The following is a 7,162-nucleotide window of genomic DNA, read 5'->3' as shown; positions in this document are numbered from 1 at the left end:
GTCGTTCCTAGAGTCTCCAAAAGTAGAAGTGGAGGCAGAGCCTGCAGCTACCAAGCTCCTCTCCTGTGGAACAAACTCCCAAATGTTATTCGGGAGGCAGACACTGTCCCCTTATTTAAGAGTAAACTTAAAACTTTCCTTTTTGATAAAGCTTACAGCTAGGGCTTACGATAAGACTTTATTCTGCTTAATTATGCTGCTATAGGCCTAGTCTGCCGGGGGATAATACTTTTCCTGATACTCTGAGCTTCTCTCCTCTCTGTCTGTACCATTCATGTCTCATCAATGCATGTTACTAATTCAGCTTCTTCCCCGGAGCTGTTTGTGCTTTGTCGTCTCGCAGGTCTCTGCTGATCGTGGTGGTGCCTACTGCCGTGGTCCTACATGACGCTTCCTGCTGCTATTATCACTGTTACTCAGATATACTATCACTAGTTTAATAAACTATAAAATTTGTAGCTGTATCGTAGCTGCTATTGCCACTACTCATCAGTGATCATGTTTGCCACCATAATTATCATCATTTTCATATTCTGTCACCTTAGCTGTGCTTGTTTCTACTATTCTGTTGTATTAACTGTCTTAACATATACGTTATATTCACATTACTATAAATATTATTATAGTTACTGTTAAGCTTTGCTTGCATCTCTGGAAGTGTGTCTGTCTGTCTCTCTCTGTCCATCTGTGTGTCTTTTCTCTCTTTCTCTCTCCTTTTCTTCCTCCCCAACCGGTCAAGACAGATGGCCGTCCTCCACAGAGCTGGGTCTGTCTGACGTTCCTGCCTGTTAAAGGGAAGCTTTTCGTTGCCACCGTACTCTATAGAGGAATTGTTGAGTCTATGTAAATCATAAATAAGTCATTGAGTGTGGTCTTTACCTACTCTGTAAAGTGTCCTGAGATAACTTTTGTTATGATTCGACACTATAAATAAAATTGAATTGAATTGAATTTGAAACAGCTCATTGTAATTTCAGCATCTTTTATTGATTTACCGCGTGTGCCCCTAAAATTTCTGCTTGTGCCCCTAAAATTTTCAGTTGGGGGCAACAGTGCTCCTAGTGAAAAAAGGTAGTCTGGAGCCCTGATTGTATTCTTCTATTCAGGAATGATTTTTTTATGCTGCTGCTTTTAATTTTTCCAATGTCGCAGATGACAGAATGCCCTATTGATTTTAATGTTAAGTAGCCTGTGTAATATTTTGATATTTTCTATTCAGAATATGTTTGATATGCTACCAATATTTTATTCCCTGCCCTCAAGTGAGTGAATAAGGAAGATGATTTGCATTTTTTCTTTGTCATAAGGAAGACAGCATTTTATGTTACGATATGTTAGATGTTCTTGCATTTCCAGGCAATTCTGTTTTTGAGCGGTACCGTTTCATATCCCAGCAGATATTGTGTGTTGCGCTGCGTTTTTTTGCAAAAGGGTTTTTTTTTATACAACGTATAAAAATCATTCAGTAGGCCTATATAGAAGTTATATTAGGTGGTGAATATTTCCACTACCATGGCATGTCCTTTTGATAAAGATCCCGTGGATGAAGGTGACGCATTACCGCAAAGAGAATTAAATATTCGTCGGGAGATGATTTTCAGACCGCGCATAGACGTCCTTAATATACTGCAGCCATAATTACAAAATTAATGAAATGGATCTTTTGAGCAAGTTGAATGTATGTGACTTAGCGTTTCCTAAATATAATCCCAGCTTTTCTTGAAATTCATAGGTTCAAAAGTGTGTGCTTTGAATGTGGTTACCGGTATATAAACTACTCCTATAGGTGGAAACAACAGCCTTCTGATCCAGAATATCACCTGTCTTTTTTTACTTGTGGTGCACGCGCTTAACTCCAGGTCAAACTACTCTGAATTGATCAACCTAATGCAAATCTGCTGTTCTGGAACTGAAAACTCAGAGTTTCCTATCTCAGAGTAGATCAACTCAGAGTTCAGTGTTAGACTCAGAGTTTTTTGAACCTGCTTTGTGAAACGGACCCCTGGACACATGACAACATTCAAAATAAAATCCTGAATGCACTTCCGGTTCAATGGTTTCCCCCACAAATGCATTCATTAGTAAACAATATGACATACAATCTATAAATTCCTTTTCTATAGTATATATTGTTTTCATTTATATAGTAAACTTTTCCTTTGACTTTTTGTTCTGTGTTTTTCAAATGAACATGAGGTAATTTCCACTGGGAAACTCGTGGAATATTTTGATATGCGACTTGCTGAGATGAGATAACCTTTGGCCTTTACAAAATCATTACACACAAACAAAGACACTTACTTTACGTTATGCACTAAAACGTTAAGAATCCTTAAGTGTTGATGCTAACCGCCATTGGTGAAAGCCATTGGCCTCTCCAAACACGGTGTGACTCAGTAATCCGGGCCGCTGACTCCATCTTCACTGTGGTCCCAGTTTGACTGACTGACTGTTTCCTCTCTGAACCTGGGCTCTGTAAATGTAAATGCATTTTTTGCTGAAGCTGCATTGTGTGGGCGTGTTTGAGGGCAGAAGAGAACACTCATGTGAAATGTGAACTTCTGCACTGCCTTTTCACTTTTGTTGCACTTAAATAAAGTGTTGAAAATATTTAGTTTGATTTGTCTGATTATTAAATGTATCTGGCTAAAATAGCTTAAAATTATGAATTTAATCGAACGTAATTGTATTATCCTCACCGGGAACCATCACCTTATCGTGGTGAAGAGGTTTGTGTGTCCCCGTGAACCTGAGGGCTGTGTTGTCTGGAGTCTAGTGCCCCTGGTAGGGTCTCCCATGGCAGAGTGGTCTCAGGCGAGGGGCCGGACTAAGAATGGTTCACGAAGACTCTATGGACAAACCAGGAAGAGGAAGAGAGACCCTGCCCGGAGGAAGCCCAGGGCCCCTGTCTGGAGCCAGGCCCAGACGGAGGGCTCGCCGGCGTGCGCCTGGTGGCCGGGTTTGCCACGGAGCCCGGCCGGGCACAGCCCGAAAAAGTGCCGTGGCACCTCCCTCCTCTCCATCCTGTGGGCCCACCACTCGCTGGAGGAACCGCTGGGGTCGGGTGCGCTGCTGCACGGGTAGCAGTGAAGGTGAGGAGCCTCGACCGACCAGACACAGGCAGCAGAGGCTGGCCCTGGGGACGTGAAATGTCACCTCTCTGTCGGGGAAGGATCCGGAGCTTGTACGGGAGGTGAAGAGCTACCAGTTGGTGGGTCTTACCTCCACGCACAGTATCGGTTCTGGAACTGTACACCTGGATAGGGGTTGGACCCTATTCTTCTCTGGAGTTGCCCAGGGTGTGAGGCGCCGGGTGGGTGTGGGGATACTCACAAACCCCCGGCTGTTGGAGTTCACCCCTGTGGACGAGAGGGTCGCTTCCTTACGCCTGCGGGTGGTAGGGGGAAAAACTCTGACTGTTGTTTGTGCATATGCACCGAACAGCAGTTCAGAGTATTCGGCCTTCTTGGAGACCCTGAATGGAGTCCTGCATGGGGCTCTAGTAGGGGACTCCATAGCTCTGCTGGGAGACTTCAACGCCCTCGTGGGCAATGAGGAGACACCTGGAGAGGCATGATTGGGAGGAACGGCCTCCCTGATCTAAATCCGAGCGGTTGTCTGTTATTAGACTTCTGTGCTAGTCACGGATTGTCTAAAACTAACACCATGTTCAAACATAAGGATGCTCATAAGTGTATGTGGTACCAGAGCACCCTAGGCCAAAGGTCGATGATCGATTTTGTGATAGTATCATCTGAACTGAGACCGTTTGTTTTGGACACTCGAGTGAAGAGAGGGGCAGAGCTGTCAACTGATCACCATCTGGGGATGAGTTGGGTCAGAGGATGGGGGAAGATTCTGGACAGACCAGATAAGCCCAAACGAGTAGTGCCGGTGAACTGGATACGTCTGAAAGGAGGCCCCTGTCCGTGAGAACTCCAACTCACACCTCCGGCGGAGCTTTTCTGGCATCCCTGTGGAGGTTGGGGGCATTGAACCGGAGTGGGCAATGTTCAAATCTTCCATTGCTGAAGCTGCAGCGGTGAGCTGTGGCCTCAAGGTCTTAGGTGCCTCAAGGGGCAGTAACCCTCGAACACCGTGGTGGACAGGGAAGCTGTCCGACTGAAGAAGGAGGCCTTCCGGGATATGTTATCCCAGAAGACTCCGGAGGCAGTTGCAAGGTACCGACGGGCCAGAAGGGCTGCAGCCTCTGCTGTGTCAGAAGCAAAGCAGCGGGTGTGGGAGGAGTTCCGAGAAGTCATGGAGAAGGACTTTCGGGCAGCACCAAGGTGCTTCTGGAAAACCATTCGACAACTCAGGAGGGGGAAACGGGGAACTGTCCAAGCTGTTTACAGTAAGGACGGGACGCTGGTGACCTCAGCTGATGAGGTAATCGGGCAGTGGAAGGAGCACTTTGAGGAACTCCTTAATCCGACTAACACACCCTCTTTTGTAGAGGCAGAGCTGGAGGTTGATGGGGAATCATTGTCAATATCTCTGGCGGAAGTCACTGAGGTAGTCAAACAACTCCACAGTGGCAAAGCCCCAGGGAATGATGAGATTCGTCCAGAAATGCTGAAAGCTTTGGGTTTGGAGGGGCTGTCTTGGTTGACACGTCTCTTCAAAACTGCGTGGAAGTCTGAGACAGTGCCAAGGGAGTGGCAGACCGGGGTGGTGGTTCGCCTATTTAAAAAGGGGGACCAGAGGGTGTGTGCCAATTACAGGGGTATCACACTACTCAGCCTCCCTGGTAAAGTCTACTCCAAGGTGCTAGAAAGGAGGGTTCGTCCTATAGTCGACCTCAGATTGAAGAGGGACAATGCGGATTCCGTCCTGGACGTGAAACAACGGACCAGCTTTTCACTCTCGGAAGGATCCTGGGGGGGCTGGGAGTATGCCCTTCCAGTCTACATGTGCTTTGTGGATCTGGAGAAGGCATATGACAGGGCAATCTTTGTTCCTACCCTCACCTATGGTCATGACGAAATGGGTTTTCTCAGGAGGGTGGCTGGAGTCTCCCTTAGAGATACGGTGAGAAGTTCAGCCATCCGTGAGGAACTCAGAGTAGAGCCGTTGCTCCTTTGCGTTGAAAGGAGCCAGTTGAGGTGGTCAGGCATCTAGTAAGGATGCCCCCTGGGCGCCTCCCCAGGGAAGTGTTCCAGGCACGTCCAGCTGGGAGGAGACCCAATTAAATTAAACAATTAAGTTTCTGTATTAACATAATTCAGTTTACTAAATTGAAGATAATAATTATTAGTAACTCTAACTAAAAGTAGGAGTAAACCCTATTAAAAATAGGTAAGTAAAATCAACTGAATACATTTTATATAAACAAAACCTAACAAATATATCTATCTAGATGAATTTATTTTGTGCAACCACTTGACATATAAAAATGAGTAAATTCAAATTAGTTTTCAGTGAAATAATACAACTGTCATTCTAACTTAAGGGTTAAAATCCTGAAAATGATGGAATATTCTTTAGTTTTGAGCAGGATTAAAGTTGTTTAAGAAAATTAATGGGGAAAAATCAGAAAAAAATCTGGATATATGATGATTTTATAGCAGTGTTTTGTGCGAAGACCTTTTCAGCCACGAGGTGTCAGTCAGAGTAAATATGAGGGTAAAGACGAGATTAACTTTTGTCACACACCACAGATTCTAAAAGCAACACTAGACATACAGAAAGGTTTGTTCCAGGGGTGTCACACTGAACTGAGTGGGCCACATACAGTCCAGTTTGATCTCAAGTGGGCTGGACCAGTAAAACTACTGCATAATAAGCAAGACACATAACACCACCTCCAAATGTGTCCCTTTCTGTTAGTGTAAAGAAGTACAAAGACATTCTGAGAGTGAATGAACAATCCATTTACAAAACACACGATTACCAGCCTGAGAGAACTTCATAAGATTGAGTGCAATTTCAACAGAATGTCTCAGTTTTCAAAAGCATTCTGGTCAGTGGGGATCAGTGTGTTCAATTTTCTTGGAAAACTCATCACTGTGTCCACTTCTGTCCTTTTTGACAAAGACATTTTCCACAGGCAGCTCCTGCATGAACAGCAGCCTAGCTCTTCAGTGTGTTGCCTGTACATAAGCATGCAGGATGTATGGCAGCGTATCCAGCATAGGACCTTTGAAGACCTGCTGTAGGATTGACTTGAGTAATGCAGCATTCCCTCACCACCAGATGTCACTAATGCCACTTTAACTGAAAGCAGTTGTGGAGATTTTAAGGAATATTGTAAACACAATGAGATTCCAGGGGAATTATTTAGCCACCAGGTGCGTCAAAACTTAACATGGAGTTTGAACAAAATAAGTTGGTTTTAACCTCTATTTAACAAATACAGACTGAAGTAGAATGAAAAAGTCCCACTATCCCTGTGTTATGCATTAGTTTTCTCCAAAGCAGGGGTTCAACAAGTGTCTCCAGCTCCATCACCACCCTTCATGTTCCAAATGGGCTCATTTCAGCTCAAGTTTGTATGAGCGGCAGATGTATATATCCATTCCTTTTAGATAACCGTTGAGACTTGTGAGCTTGCTAACTACTTTTATCACTCTGTCCCAGTGAACTGTTCAGCTGTTGCACTCAAATATGCAGATTTCAGCTGCATAATCTTTGTCCATTCTCACTGGTGACTGCAGACGTAGCCTTGGTTGGCTATCACTGATCAAAAGAATATGCATCAGTCAAGTCACACATTCAAAACTCTTCAGTCTGTGGACCAGTTTACAGTGGTTTCACACAAAACACATTCAATGACCACATTTCCCAAACTTCTGAATATGTAAAAAAATAAAAAAAAGACTCAAACTTAAAATATAACAGTGGGTAATTGACATAGTTGTGCCTGTTGTTAGTGTTTTAGCCCAGTGTGTTATAAATTACAGTGTATGCTTTCTGACGGAGAACTGTTGCCAATGTTCTGGTCCAATGAGTCATGTGTGTATCATGTTCTGGTGATTTGAGTGAGTTTTGGAGGTCACATTAACTGTTTGGCCAAGATGCATGATGGTAATGCACTGTATGAAAAGTTACGGCTTCAGTACTGACCGACACTCGTTAGTGATTGCAGAGACGTGTAAGCACACAAATTCAATGAATAAAACTCATGATATGAGGCATACAACTGGAGCACAGAGAAGCTTGA

The sequence above is a fragment of the Echiichthys vipera genome, assembly GCF_963691815.1.
Source record: "Echiichthys vipera genome assembly, chromosome: 17".
NCBI lineage: Eukaryota > Metazoa > Chordata > Actinopteri > Perciformes > Trachinidae > Echiichthys > Echiichthys vipera.
This window is presented reverse-complemented; position numbering follows the sequence as displayed.